We start from the raw sequence: 16,768 nt of genomic DNA, 5'->3' as shown, positions 1-16,768 counted from the left end.
GAAAAGTTACTTTTCGATAATCATTGAGACTTCTAGTGGGTGTTCAAAATGAAACCACTTTTCGATGACATGTTTTTCCAAAGAAAAAAAAATATCTCAAGGTTCAAAGCATATGAAATTTGAAATAACTTGAGTTCATTTATTCCATGCAATCTGAAAATTCAATAAAAATAGGGTGTCCCAAAAAATAGAACAACTTATTTGGTACATCCTATGTATTTCCAAACAATTTGAGGTTTGCAGACAAATTGCGACAATGAATTCTTCCTAAATTCCTCTAAGACTTCACAAATGATTGATTTTGATGAAACAATATCCAAAAACTAAACGTTGTTAAAGCGTGTATCTTTCCATGACATAAGAAATGTGAAAAAATAATACACAGTGTTGCCATTATAACCATTTCAAATTATACCATTTCTATTGGAATGTTCAATGCTTCTTTGCCTAGAAGTATTACTTTTTAAAGACAACAAACAAAAAACCTGAGATGAAGCACTGTAAACAAACTAAATGACAGATAACCCACAAACTCTGGGTAAGTGTAGAGGACAGTCGTGCCAACATAACAAGCGAATCTTTTTTAATGATTGGCTCCTCGTGTTTTCTTGACACAATGTATTTCAGGAAGTTTAAGCAATCGTATTAGCCGAACAAAGTTCTGAAATTCCCATTATATCTTATCAAACTTCCATATTTCTTACCTATGATTCATTTCGTTGGTTTCGTGTAGATCACAGTGACACTTGCACCCATCACAGATTGATTTCTTCTGTCGGTTTTTATATACAAACAAACAAATCAGAGTAATTTCCAAGATAACCCTTTGTAATAACCTCCGACAAGAAAAACATATCCCCCTAGCGTAATACTTAATTATGAACTGACCTTCGTTTTAACCCCTAGTATCTGAAAGCTTACACGCATTACTTAAAAAGGGAGACATAACTGGTTGACCTTGAACCTTTTTGTCAACAATATTCGATAAGCACAATAAGCGGCAAGTTATATTTAAATGTGGATTCTTTATCGGTTGCGAAATATCTTCAAGATGTCCAACAAAACAAACAAATACAGAGCCTTCATTTGAATATGGAGAAAAAACGTCAAGTTGTAGTTTGCATTGATTTTCAAGAACTTCGTGTAGGTCCTACTAGAAGCATAGAGGCGTATGATATGTAAATTATTGACATTAGTGACATATGTTCAGGGATGCCAACGTTAAAATAAAGATATGTAAACGGAGCAACAAACAATAATGCAAATTATTGTGTGTTCGACTACAAGGCCTTTAAGGTCAAATATTCAAAAAACAACGGTTTTCTTGCCTTCTGCCCTCTTTCCCCCTCATTGTTAAGAGTTCAATACACGTTCTTTGTTAACAAATAAATGAAGAGTCATCATTTGAATATGAATAAAACACGTTGAGAAGTCGTTTGCATTGATGTTGGTACTTTGTGGTGGTACTTGGACCATACTAGACTATGATATGTAATTTTTCAAGATTAATGAAGATATTCAGAGTTGCCAACGCAAAAATATCAAATTTACTCAAGCTTTAACCTTTATAATGAAATACTATCGAATGATGGTAAGTTTACTATTTTATATTGAAGTGATCTTCACAAAATCAAGCTCGTGAAAAATGACATACTTGAGCTTGGCTTGATTTTAGATATTTATTGCTTGACTTGATACCAAGCTACTTGATATGCACGCATCGCACGGCATATATTTCTGCAATCTCGTGCGCGCTTAGACTAAATAAGGGGATTCCTCAAGCGCCGAGAGACTGAAGCATTCGCCAGTTTGACTTTATAAGTAGTTTTCTTACATTACTATGAAATATATCGGTAGATTTTGGTAGTTTCAGAAATATCTTTCCAAACTTGGCCGAAATGGCCAAGGATTTTTTATCAACGCCAGCATCTTCAGCTGCTGTTGAAAGACAATTTTCTAGAGTTGCTATTACAGTTACAAATATCCGCAATGAGTTAGGCGACAAATCTTTAAGATGCCTAATGTGTCTTAGATCCTGGATGGAAAATTATGAAATCAAACAAAGCCTGGAGGTTTCTCAATATTAAGAAACTTAATTTTTTATAATTTTTCATTTTGTTATAATTTATAGTGATTTATTCATGTTTCTGTTTCAAAACAGTTGATATTTTCGGATGTTTTATACGATAAATTTGATAAATGAAAGGGTTTTTTGCAAGGTTCCTTCTTATTTCATCATTTTTTATTGATGTGACACAACACAATAAAACTGTCAAAAATCAAGTAGCTTGAAAATCACATAGCACACATAGCACTTGATTTTGACGTCACTGATGACGACACGTTGCATAAAATTGCATTTTGGCAGCTTCTTTGGATTCTTACTTTTTTGTTGCAATTTTTTTGCGAATTGAAAATTGTCAATTTGTATACAATTTGATAAATATAATTAGAGATGATTTGAGAAATCTGTTCAACTAGCCTATACCGCCAGCTTACATTATACCATAATAATGAATATTGTTAGTTCCATTTTCTAAGCCTTATTAAAAGTCCTACAACCGTTTTCTTTCCTTCTGCCTTTTGTATTCCCCCCTCTTTTTATTCGTGTTCAATATGCACAGAGCGTTTTATTATGCAAAGCACATGCACATACCTATTTGTCTTCCTCTCTTCTTCGCATAAACAGGAATATTATAGGTACGGAAATAGTACAAGTTGAATGAACTGCTAAATCTCAATTCTGCGCCCATAGAATCGGAGCTGCACCTGTGGACGAACCAATACCGCATCATAAACATCCAACCAGGTGTGGCAAAACGGAAAAGGATCAATAGTTACATCCGTGAACGGTTTGTACCCACGCTAATTATTATTATGAAAAAAAAATTGGGAAGAACACTGCAGCTTTTAGATCTGCCCTGAAAATTTGAAGTTTTCGCATTTTTTTTTTTGGAAAACTAGTTCATGTCTCATATGGCGGTCGCCCATTCAGATAGTGATCCCGTCCACCTCTGCTTAACTTTAGGATAACAAAATTTTCGTTTCACTTGGAAAAAACATAGCTAAGTTACGATAAAATTCCAACAAAATCTGAAGATTGTGATAACCTCTGCGAGTAATAACATGACCAAGAACATGCTTGTGTGTGGCAAGTAGCGCCGTCTTGTTGTTAACACCTAAGTCTGCATAATACGGTCTAATGGCGTTTGTGTTATGTCTAATCCACAAGATGGATAAAAAAGATAAAGAAAAATATTCTTAAAGTGAATATGGCTCTAAATTGATTTAAAACTTTTTGGTCTTGTGCTTGAATTGACATAGATCATCTATGGGTAATTAGTTATTACAGATTATGTTGTGTATGTCTAATTACTTGTTTTTGTTCAAACCATAGAGTAATAAACATAGATATAGGAAGTATAAGCAATTTTTACATGTCCCCAAATTGGTTAGATTACGTTGTCGGATTGTGATATATTTTCAAATCCACAATTTTACTATATCGTTATGAATGTATATTATATTGAATGAAATATATTTATTTGAGTGATTCCCGATTGAATATGCAAATTTGAATATTTGGAATCCGATATTTTTCCTAATTGTCGAATTTATAATAAGCAGAATATTTATTATTTTCTGTATCTACTTGCTGAAATCCAAGGTTTGACAACTTTTGCTCTCCTACTGTCATCGGTTGTTTCACGTCGTTTGGCGCGCTTTGAAGTTTGTTTTCTGAATTTCTGATATATTTAGGTATTTATTTCAATATATTTTGAGTTAATATGAAACGTTGATTCACTATGGGACATAAGAAGTGCGTTCTTTGTGGAAAAACTGGAAAATTTAGTGAAATATCGTATCACTGATATGTTTTCATTTCCGCGCGCTTCATGTCAAATTTGATAGTTCATGTTGGGGACAAAATTTGCTTACTGAAAATGACATATGCTCCCCCTACTCTCTACTTATTGTCAGCGTATCAATGAATTTATTCTATCTTCGTAACACTCCATGCTTACTAACTCCCATACGATCGATGTGTCACCGAGACAACCAAAATGGTCGGCAGTTCAAATGTTACCGAAACACCGACTCCAAAAGGTGAAGAACAAGAGATTTCTCCTACCATAAATCGAAATGATGGTGTTGGGTCCATTGGAACGACCTTGCAAGGCAATCAGCAAGCTTTTACCACAAAGGTCGTTACACCATGGCATACATATATGGCATCGAGGAATACCTACATATAAAACAAGGCAGGTTATGAAATTAAATCGAAATCTCAACTGTGACAGCCTATAATCTGAATTCACAAGAGAACGAAGACATTACGTATAAGAGTGCGGTGATTTGATTCTATTTCAGATGTTATTATTGCTGTCAATTGGTGCTTACGGAATTCCTGATGCGCGTCTACTTGATGTACCCGTTTTTTTTAACTTACAGCGGCTTCAGAAGGTTTTCAAGTTTTATAAAAAACTTGAAGACTCAACAACGAAATAAGTATTAATTGATTACTGTTAAAATATAGATAACAGGCCAATTGTGAAGTCCCCGGTCTACCATAATAAAACACATTTTTTTCTGGAAAAATTCGATTTTATTATTCAACATAGTTGCCTTCGAGGGCGATACAGCGATTATAGCGATCTTCCAACTTTTCGACACCATTTTTGTAGTACAATTTGTCTTTCGCTTCAAAATAGGTCTCAGTTTCGGTGATTACTTCTTCATTGGCGCTAAATTTCTTTCCAGCGAGCATTCTTTTGAGGTCTGAGAACAGGAAAAAGTCGCTGGGGGCCAGATCTGTCGAATACGGTAGATGCAGAAGCAATTCGAAGCCCAATTCATGCAATTTTGCCATTGTTTTCATTGATTTGTGACACGGCGCATTGTCTTGATGAAACAGCATCTTTTTTCTTCAAATGGGGCTGTTTTTTAACGGTTTCATCCTTTGAACGATTCAATAATGCTATATAATAATCGCTGTTGATGGTCTGACCCTTTTGGAGGTAATCAATGAATATTATACCTTGCGTATCCCAGAATACTGATGCCATAACCTTACCAGCTGACTATTGTGTTTTTCCTCGCTTCGGATTTAGTTCATCGAGTGTAGTCCACTCAGTTGACTGTCGATTGTACTCCGGAGTGAAATGATGGAGCCATGTTTCATCCATTGTCACATATCGACGCAAAAATTCAGGTTTATTGCACTTAAACACCTTCAAACACTGCTCAGAATCATTAACACGTTGTTGCTATTGATCGATTGTGAGCTCGCGCGGTACCCATTTTGCACACAGCTTTCTCATGTACAAATATTCGTGAATGATTTGATGTACACGTTCAGATGATATCTTCACAATGTCTGCTATCTCGATCAACTTCACTTTACAGTCATTCAAAATTATTTTGTGAACTTTTTTGATTTTTTCGTCGGTGACAGCCTTTTTTGGGCGTCCACTGCGTTCGCCGTCTTCGGTGCTCATTTCACCACGTTTAACCTCAGCATACCAATCAATGATGGTTGATTTTCCAGGTGCAGACCCCGGAAACTCTTCGTCAAGCCAAGATTTTGCTTCAACTGTATTTTTTCTCTTCAAAAAGCAATATTTTATCAGCACAAATAATTATTTTTTCCATCTTTTTTCAAATAATAAAAGTAGCTACACTCACAACGCAATATCTCACAAACTAATGGTCGGACTGCTGTCAAATTTTGACAGCATTTTGAAGGTTGGTACTAACTAAAAATCATATGGATTTAATACTAGCACCATCATCTGTGCATCAGACCGGGGACTTTTCAATTGATTTAATACTCTTTTTTTTTTCAAAATAAAACCTCTTTTTGAAATGCCCTCATCTTTCGATTCATTTGAGAAATATTTATACGAATCCAATTTTTATGTACTCAGTAAAAAGCACTGAATAATTTGTCCAGCTATTTGAGGGCAAAAATTGAATGTCAATTCGAATCATTTCATCGAAGAACTTTATTCCGAACTATAAAATTTGTCAATACAGCCCAATAAAGTAGGAAATTGTTGTTTATCGAAAAGGAAATGATTCACTTCGCTATGGATTTAAAATTCACAGAACCAGTTTGAAACAATGGACCACTTTCTGTATTTCAACGTAACAGATGTTGATTCATTAGCTTTGAAATAAAACTCAAAACAAACAAGATTTACAAGCATCTGGAAAAAAATGATATTCATTGCAAATTTTATCGTTCAAACGATCCCACAATCAAGATTACTAATTGTTGGGTTCAATATAGTTTTCACGTTGTAACAATAGATATTTTGTAATGTCGATGGGAAAGACAAAACTCTCTAGTTGATTCCTCACTTTCAGTATGCCTACTGTGCGAACGTGTTCCATAATTATTGTTATAAATAATATTACAGTTTCAAATAGCGTAATGAGATATTTAGAGAAGGGAAAGTAATGAAAATTGAATTATTACCGATTAGATAAAAAATTTTATCGGTTTGTATGAGAGGAATGCATTTGGGTTATTCATAAATAGATGTGATATATTCAGAACAGATTGGAATGTCGAATTAGGCAAGATATGATAAACTGAATCCCAAGTTGAGCCTCCAATTGTGCACAAAAACACAACAAATTCCATAAAAAATATTACAAATTTTACTTAGTCATGTTTTATTGTTCTTTTAATTAAAAAAGGTTTTCATTCTTTTGTAAACAAATTCTCTGTGACTCAAATATGCAAACCAAGAAGGCTTTGAAGTTTATCGACTAAACTTATCTATTTTTTATTTTAATTTACCGTATTTTAAAATAATAATCTAATATACAGGGTGAATTACTTTCGAGTAATGACGCCACAGTCATTTTTTTAAATGGAACACCCCCATTTTGTCTCAATTTTCCGATTACTCTAGCTGAGCTGATTCCAAAAATGTACCACATGTTGATTCCAATTGGTACAGGATGGACAAAAATACAATAGTTTTGTGTGTGCTCATAAAGTAACACGTGACATTCTTTATTAGTTAAATTAACAATATTATCAAAAATACTTATTGTCTAGCGGCAATTGGTTTGAATGTAACACCATGTAGTTTGTTACATTTTTAGATCAATAAAAATGAGCTGTTTCCAAACATGTGTTTGGTACTTGTGGTCTAGCAGACAGAATATGAAAGAAATTATTTCTTATTTTTATACAGTTTTATTAATCTAAAAATGTAACAAACTAAAGGGTGTTAAATTCAAACCAATTGGCGCTAGACAATAAGTGTCTTTGATATTATTGTTAATTATCAGCTCAGTTAGAGTAAATCGGAAAATTGAGACAAAATGGGGGTGTTCTATTTGAGAAAAATGACGCTGACGCCATTACTCTAAAGTAATTCACCCTGTATATTAGATTATTATTTTAAAATACGGTAAATTAAAATAAAAAATCGACGTGTTTCAGAATTATTCCTTTAAATGGTTTGTTTAGCTAAAAATGAATTTGATCCATACTTTACGGACACAGCGTATATTCAAAAAGTCTAAAGGTGTTAAATCACAAGATCTCTCAAAATGAAACCTCTTATTGAATGATAAATTTTATCTACATCATTTGAGAAAACAGTTGATCTTCTGAATGATTCTAGAAATAACTTCTAATATCGCCATAAAATTCAGAAAATATTGAACAATAATTGATTCTAAATGTTTCAATATCTCATATAAACGAAAGCTCTGATAAATATCTTCTTGCTGGTTAGTATTTCATGAAAATAATGTTCACCCATCGAAGTGAAAATGACACCAAACGTATACAAAACTCTTATCTTAGTATGCCTGTTGATTTTATCAGTGACACAGGAAATGTAGCAGTGTATCTCGTAGAAATTGTATCGCTAAACCAGAAGGTTAATCAACTTTGATGTTGTATTGAAAAATCCACTCACACTGCATTAGATTCGAGCTGATAAGTGTTCTTGAATGGGCTCGTTCATGATAGCATGCGAAATGCAAATGTGAAGTAGGTATTGACTTTAGAAAAGAGATTTTCGCAAGCATTTCTTACGGGTTGTTTGTAAAGGGTGTTTTTTTAGAGCTATAGAACTTTAAATTGCAATAAAACAACGATGGATTATTCGATTGACATGAATTTTATTTATCCGCAAGATAATCTTGTGGCATTACATTTCAAATATGATTTCTGGCATATGACCGCCACGGCTGGCTCGGATGTAGTCCAATCTGGACGTCCAATTTTCGATTACTTTTTCCAACATTTGTGGCCGTATATCGGCAATAACACGGCGAATGTTGTCTTCCAAATGGTCAAGGGTTTGTGGCTTATCCGCATAGACCAATGACTTTACATAGCCCCACAGAAAGTAGTCTAGCGGTGTTAAATCACAAGATTTTGGAGGCCAATTCACAGGTCCAAAACGTGAAATTAGGCGGTCATCAAACGTGTCTTTCAATAAATCGATTGTGGCACGAGCTGTGTGACATGTTGCGCCGTCTTGTTGGAACCACAGCTCCTGGACATCATGGTTGTTCAATTCAGGAATGAAAAAGTTAGTATTCATGGCTCTATACCGATCACTATTGACTGTAACGTTCTGGCCATCATCGTTTTTGAAGAAGTACGGACCAATGATTCCACCAGCCCATAAAGCGCACCAAACAGTCAGTTTTTCTGGATGTTACGGTGTTTCGACATACACTTGAGGATTAGCTTCACTCCAAATGCGGCAGTTTTGTTTGTTGACGTAGCCATTGAACCAGAAGTGCGCTTCATCGCTAAACAAAATAAAATGGACGTAGTGCGCGATACGTATTCCGCACAGAACCATTATTTTCGAAATAAAATTGCAGTATTTGCGAGCGTTGTTCAGGCGTGAGTCTATTCATGATGAATTGCCAAACCAAACTGAGAATAAATCACTTGACAGCTGTTAAATCAGTCGCCATCTGGAACAGTAATGCCAACTTAAAGTTATATACCTCGAAAAAAAACACCCGTTCAGAACCATAGACAACATGGAAGCTTGAAATAAATATAGAACTACCACTTTATTCACATTTTTGGATTCAGAATCGAATGAGCATTCATAAAATTTGGGAAAATATCATGAAATTTATTTTGCGTGAAAAAATCTTCTGTTTCCTTGGAAACCGGAAGTCCAAATGGAAAAACAATTAGTAAGAAATAGTCTCTAGACCTTCTTATTTTGAAAATCAGTCAAATTTGCAAAAAAAATGTTTTTTGGAAAAATAGTTTTTCCTAAATTACTTTCCATGCCTTGGTTCAATAGTTTTTCCAGTAACATATTTGGATAGCCCGTGAAAAATACTATTATATTGATGGGTCACTTGTCTCGAAACTACAAAATGGATAACCCCTAACAAACATATTATTTCTCATTAGAGGCGATTCTATCAGTAAATCGACAATAAATTTCGAATTCTAGTTCCATTCTCTTGTTACTTCATTTCCCTCTCGAATGCAACTCTAAGTTAATTCGTTTTAATTATCAATTATCATTCTAAGATTTAATTTATTCGTTATTCATACACCTTTTCCTTTCGCCAAAAAAAAAATCTCCGTTCAAGGCAATAATTTAATCAAATGAGCAAAAACTCGTCTATATGAAATATTATAATATGGATAGTGCAATAACTTGTGAATAGATAACCTTGAAAACATGCTAGACATTCGGGGACACCTTGGATTTGTTTATACACAAGTTGGGAGAGAATAGCAGGAACTATTAGATCATCAGTCATCACCACTACTTAAACATTTATTTTTCTTTGTTGTTGGTGATCATTTAGGCATTTATAAATGGCAAGCTAGAAGATTTTGCTTCGTTACACGATTTGTAGATATGGGGAATATACATTTTTCTGTATACTAAAAAATATTGAAATATGTATTCTATACCTTCCTATACATTTCGGCAAAAAGTAGAGATAACTGATTATTTTAAAAAACAGGCTCAAAGGGATAGTAAATTTTTTTTGTTTTCAAGTTTGCAGAACTGTGATCTATACTGATATGTTCAGGGAGTGTTATTTGTCATTTAGTATGTTTATACAGTTCCATTTCGTCAGTTCATATCAAATATATTTTGCAATTTTCACTCACTACTATCAATGTGGGACAATTTCTTGATAAAAACCAACGAATCTTATCGAAAAATCACTTCTAGGTTTCTAGAATTAGATTATTCGTTAGCATAAATGTTTTTCTTTGGAATGAGCCTACTTCAAGCTCGCTACAATAAATTTTATACTAAAATTTTTTGGTATAAATGCCAGTACATATGTAATAGTGAAATTAATTAAATTTAATTTGAATTGATTAATGCCTTGTGTTCGGTTAGGAAAGAGATTTTTTTTCTATTTCAAAATCAATTCTTCCTCAACATCCTCGTCAATATAGTCAAATTAGTTTTTATTGTTTATTATTATTGTAATTTTGTTAACATATTCCAACTCTCGGAAGTAATAAACTAATAAGATAATAATTACTACTATATATTTTTGATAAACCAACAAAAATTACAGTAGTTGAGAAGAATTAAATTCTTAAATTGGAGGTATACACAAAAAAAAGAGAAATTTCATGTATAATTCAAAGAAAAAATGTCCGAAAAACATTTGCCCGCCAACATATTATTTTGAGATACAGGGTGTTTCTTTTAGTCCTACTTCTTTGTGGTGAATATTCTTGTGAATCTTTATTATTCTTCGCTTCAGATTGGTTGAATCAGTACTAAAACAATTTATTTATTCATCACAGCTTACTAACTGGATCTTTATAATAATTTGTATTTTCCTGAGGATGAGTAGAGAATTGTTTGAAATTTTTTCTCGAAATTAGTCGCAGATAAGACAAAACTAATGGGTGTTTTTTTTCGAGGTATATAACTTTAAGTTGGCATTACTGTTCAAGATGGTGACCGATTTAACAGCTGTCAAGTGATTTATTCTCAGTTTGGTTTGGCAATTCATCATGAATAGACTCACGCCTGAACAACGCTTGCAAATAGTGCAATTTCATTTCGAAAATAATGGTTCTGTGCGGAATACGTATCGCGCACTACGTCCATTTTATTTTGTTTAGCGATGAAGCGCACTTCTGGTTGAATGGCTACGTCAACAAACAAAACTGCCGCATTTGGAGTGAAGCTAATCCTCAAGTGTATGTCGAAATACCGTTACATCCAGAAAAACTGACTGTTTGGTACGCTTTATGGGCTGGTGGAATCAGTGGTCAGTACTTCTTCAAAAACGATGATGGCCAGAACGTTACAATCAATGGTGATCGGTATAGAGCCATGATTAATAACTTTTTCATTCCTGAATTGAACAACCATGATGTCCAGGAGCTGTGGTTCCAACAAGACGGCGCAACATGTCACACAGCTCGTGCCACAATCGATTTATTGAAAGACACGTTTTTGTGACCGCCTAATTTCACGTTTTGGACCTGTGAATTGGCCTCCAAGATCTTCTGATTTAACACCGCTAGACTACTTTCTGTGGAGCTATGTAAAGTCATTGGTCTATGCGGATAAGCCACAAACCCTTGACCATTTGGAAGACAACATTCGTCGTGTTATTACCGATATACGGCCACAAATGTTGGAAAAAGTCATCGAAAATTGGACGTCCAGATTGGACTACATCTGAGCCAGCAGTGGCGGTCATATGCCAGAAATTATATTTAAAATGTAATGCCACAAGATTATCTTGCGGATAAATAAAATTCATGTCAATAGAATAATCCATCGTTGTTTTATTGCAATTTAAAGTTCTATAGCTCTAAAAAAAACACCCTTTACAAGAAATCAAAAAGTGCAGTGCTGAACCAAAGTTCACCAAAAAAGTTCTGGAGGAAAGAAGCGAGCAGAAAAATATCACCCTGTAGATTTGCATTCAAAATTAGCGTATCACATGATGACAACTTTAAATTGAATTATCTATGCCAAATTTGAGTTGAATTTCTTTTGAAGGGTAGGTGCTATGAGAAAAAATCGTTAACACCCTGTATCTCGAAATCAAAGCGTTTGCAAACCCATATTTATAGGATTTTTTTTTCTTGAAATGATCCGAGGAATCTGTCATTTTCGTTTTTATCTCCAATTCAAGAAAACCCTGTATTTATATAATGAATCATTAATTATTTGTTATAGCTTGATGTTTCCAAAACAAAACATTGCTTGGTGTTTTTTTTTTTTCAATATGGTTTTTTAGTTATACATAATTACATCAGGATCTTAAGGATACTTTTCCGAATAAAAAATTGAATTGTATCGCGAATATTATTATATTTTTTTTGCTGTAATTAGAACAGTTTGATCTATTCAAAAATTGTAGTAATTTTATATTATTAACATTTATTGGACGAACAGTAATAATCATCAAGAAAATTAAAACTAAACGGGAAAAAATCGGCAAATCATCAACGGAAAAGTAACTTACCATAAATTTAAAATCCTCTGAAGGGATCCTTTAAATCTATCTAGGGGTTGAAACACACCTGTAAAAACGAACTGAAAACCATAGGCGGAGAAAAACCAACGGTTATCGAAATGTTCAATCCAGTTAGCTCAACCGTCCTGCTTTGGGAAATTGCACAAACTAAACACAATAACAACCACCACAACGTCCTGTCATCATACTGGGTGTGAGCTGAGATGCTGGCCGGCTCAGCCTAACGTAACTTTTTGTAGAAGACGGAAAAACATGTATCTGTCAATGAAGAATACGAGGTTCAGCAGCAAGAAGACGAAGTTTACTATCTCCACTTCGATCACTATGAAAAGTAACAGAGTGTAAACCCAGTCGATATCCATTGAAGAGGGGTTCCCTCGAACTGAACGACTGTTGAAGTTGCGCATGCTCCCCCTTTTTTTTATTGTGGATTTTTTGCGATATAGATGCTATTTGTTAGGGATTTGCTGTTTAGGTGATTAAATGTTGTTGGGAGAAAGAAACTCGAATGTGTTTGTATGAAAATGTGTTCTATAATTTGTATTTACGTGAAATTCTACGAAAATTTTCATTTTTGATCAAAGCGCATCCACCAATTATGTCATCGGTAGACTTGATGTAATAATTAGACCAATTAGAAGAAGATTCGAAGGTTACTAGAAATTATTAATTTTCTGATCGACTTAGCTGTCTGGGATCTTGGAGGTACAAACGAATATGGTAGATTCTTCAGATCATTTTAAGAAAAAAGAGTTTTTTCAATATGGACCTGCAAACGCTTGGTTTTCGAGATACAGGGTGTTAAAGTTTGTTTTTTATTCAAGTTTTTTTCTCTTGGCACCTTTTCTTCACAATATATTTAACTTAAATTTGGCATAGATATTCCAATTTAAAGTTTTCATCATGGGATATGCTAATTTTGAATACAAATCTACAGGGCGATATTTATTCTGGAACAGTTTCCTCCGGAACTTTTTTTGGACTACCACTGATAGCTTAGAAAAATGTGAAGAGAAACTTTGGTCCAGTACTACATTTTTTGGTTTCTTTTAGTTTTGTCGTATCTGCTATCGATTTCGAAAAAAATTCAAATAATCCTCTAGTAATCCTCAGGAAAATCAAAATTATTATAAAAATCAAGTTGGTAAGCTGTGATGAATAAATTAATTATAAGTTTTGGTACTTATTTATCTAACCTGTAGTGAAGACACCCTGTATCTCAAAATCAAAGCGTTTGTGGTTCCAGGTCCAGAATCTGTCTATTTGTACCTCCAATTTAGGAACACCCTGTATATCTACTAGAATCTATTGAGATCTTCAAACAGAAAGTACAAGGGAAATATGAAATAATGGTGTTGCAACTATGTTACAGCCTTTTTGTGCAAGACGTTGAACGATCCTAAAGGAATCATCAAACTGTGGACAATCTCCAAAAAAGCAGATAAATTTTTATGTTGTGATCTTCCCTTTTACCCGGATTTATATCCTATTGTAGAATATAACATAGGAGGAGACAGTGACGATACTATCAAAGAACAAGGTAGAAAAACAATTTTAGATGGACCCGATAGAATCCTAATATATATTGTTTTTCAGCGATGCCTATCAGAACTGTAACTAGCGAAACTGCCGCCCTAGGCTGAGACCTAATTTGCCACCCTAACAGAAATAAACTTAGAGGAATGCAAAAAAAAATCATAGTGTATAATAGGGGAGAAGCAACAATTGAAAATTTAATAAATTTTATCTATCTGGTTGATTTGTATAAATATTTCCTCAATAAAAAATAGTGATGTATCCAAAATTGTGTTGGTTTTCACAAAAAAAAACGACCAATTAGTCTTCGATTTTTAGCAGAAAAATTTTCCAACATATTGAAGCATAATTTTTAAACGAAATTGGGAATATCTCAGTTTTGAGTAATGTTAACAGGAAACTGATAGCGGGTTAGTATTCAGCTTGCGAAATTCTTCGAGGTATCAAATTTTGAAGCAGATTTGGCCATAAACTCTCTCATAAAAGTTTTCCTAATCATATAATTCGTTATTTTTTTTAGTATAGTAGTCGGTGGTGCCATCTAGAAAGAGTAGCTCAGACCGGGTTGTGATAAGGGTAGCATGATACAGGATTCTATAAGTGTTTGGGCGCGAGAATCAATTAGTTCAGTTAAATGCGGATAGATGGCTTATGGTCAAATTTCCTAATGATTTAAACTTTGGATTTTTTCGAAAAACTGTATTAGGCCAGGAACATATTTTATGCGTTATCAGATCGTAGATGCCGAATTAGGCATCGATTCTTAGCAAAGAAGTGTTTCTACAAACTTAAATCACAACTTTTCTGCTAAATGGGGAATATATCAGTTCTGAGCTGTGTGATGAATATACTAATTGCAAGTTAGTATTCAGCGTGGATAATTCTTCAAGATATCGAATTTTGAAGATGATCCGAACACATTTTTGAACCAAAATTCATCCCAAAAAACTCGACATTGAGACATTTTAGAGGCAAACTGATTGCGGATTTGTGTTTGCAGTGGCCGAATGCTTATTCTATCAAATTTTCAGGCCAAAAATTTTTTTTTTCGAAATTTGTCTAAGGTTATAGTCTTTGTTTTTTCCGAAAAATACGACCGATCGAATTTGAACTTTTTAAGGTGTATCAAGACACAACCATAGTTGTGGGGCATGCATATCCATATTACAAGTCTCAGATTTATGCCACCAGAGGGCAGACTAAACCCCTTGATAATGTTCCCACAAAATTCGAAATAACTCAATTTTGGGGGCTTCTAGGAAGGAACTGATTGCAAATAGGAATTCAGCATGGAAAATTCTTTATTATATCAAATTTTGGAGTCGATCTGAATCAAAAAATTATTTTGGCGAAAAAATATCCAAGGTTATAGTCTTGGTTTTTCCGAAAAATACGACCGATCGAATTTGAACTTTTTATGGTTTATTTAAAGGGTTTCGAAGATGTAGATTCCGAATTAGGCAACGGTTCCGATCAGAAAAATTTGTATACACATATAGAGCACTATTTTTCTACAAAATCTGCAATATCTCAGCTTTGGAAAGTGTTAGGAAGAAACCGATGGTAGTCTAATATTCCGAATCGAAAATACTCCATGTAACCATATTTTGATTGTCCTTCGCTGCCATTTTTTTTCGAAAAAAATCCCACAAAATTCTCGATATCTCGGTTCACAGTCCTTCTATTAATTATCAAATTGCAAATCGGCATTATGCATCGAGATTTCCTCATTATATCAAATTTTGAAGCAGATCCGGCCATAAATTCTCCTAGAAAAATGTTCCTAAAATGATTTTTTCTAGGACTCGGTAGTGTCATCTGCGAAGAATAGCTCAAACCAGGATATGGCGAGAAGATACGCTTATAGGATTCTATAGGTGTTGGGCCGCGGGAAAGATTAGTTCGGTTGGATTGGATTTATGCCACCAGAGGGCAGACTAAACCCCCTTGATAATGTTCCCACGAAATTCGAAATAACTCAATTTTGGGGGCTTCTAGGAAGGAACTGATTGCAAATAGGAATTCAGCATGGAAAATTCTTTATTAAATCAAATTTTGGAGTCGATCTGAATCAAAAACTTATTTTGGCGAAAAAATATCCAAGGTTATAGTCTTGGTTTTTCCGAAAAATACGACCGATCGAATTTGAACTTTTTATGGTGTATTTAGAGGGTTTCGAGGATGTAGATTCCGAATTAGGCATCGGTTTCGACCAGAAAAATTTTGCTACACGTTTAATGCACTATTTTTCTACAAAATTCGCAATATCTCAGCTTTGGAAAGTGTTAGGAAGAAACCGATGGTAGGTTAATATTCAGAATCGATAATTCTCCTTATTATCATATTTTGAATGTCTTCCGCAGCCAATTTTTTTTGCAAAAAAACCAACAAAATGCTTGATATCTCGGTTCACAGTCGTCCTAGGAATTACATGATTGCAAATAGGTGTTAAGCTTCGAGATTTCCTCATTATATCAAATTTTGGAGCAGATCCGGCCATAAATTCACCTAGTAAAATTCTCCTAAGAATATTTTTTCTTAGGATTCGGTGGTGTCATCTGCGAAGAATAGCTTGAACTAGGTTATGGTAAGGAGGTACTCATACAGGATTCTATATGTGGCGGACCGCAAGAATAATTAGTTCAGTAAGATGCGGATAGATGGCTTATTGCCAAATTTCCTGATTTAAACTATGGATATTGTCCCAAAAATTTGGCATAGTACAATTATTACCAGT

At 34.0% G+C, this 16,768-nt stretch overlaps 1 protein-coding gene across 4 annotated transcripts in view; it reads right to left on the bottom strand.

The window, feature by feature from the left end:
- LOC123680955 (putative leucine-rich repeat-containing protein DDB_G0290503) overlaps positions 1-12,876 on the bottom strand; it is a 43,088-nt gene extending 30,212 nt beyond the window's left edge. For 2 of the 4 annotated variants that reach the window (XM_045619094.1, XM_045619095.1), the window contains exon 1: positions 12,484-12,876. The gene's annotated coding sequence lies outside the window, so the exon portion shown is untranslated. Of the gene's footprint in view, positions 1-704; positions 851-12,483 lie in introns of those variants that run through there. The other 2 variants (XM_045619092.1, XM_045619093.1) reach the window with 2 other exon arrangements.
- Between the last annotated feature and the right edge of the window lie 3,892 nt (positions 12,877-16,768).

The sequence above is a fragment of the Harmonia axyridis genome, chromosome 5 (assembly GCF_914767665.1).
Source record: "Harmonia axyridis chromosome 5, icHarAxyr1.1, whole genome shotgun sequence".
Classification (NCBI taxonomy): Eukaryota; Metazoa; Arthropoda; class Insecta; order Coleoptera; family Coccinellidae; genus Harmonia; species Harmonia axyridis.
The sequence above is the reverse complement of the archived record's forward strand: the minus strand, read 5'-3'. Positions and strand labels throughout refer to the sequence as shown.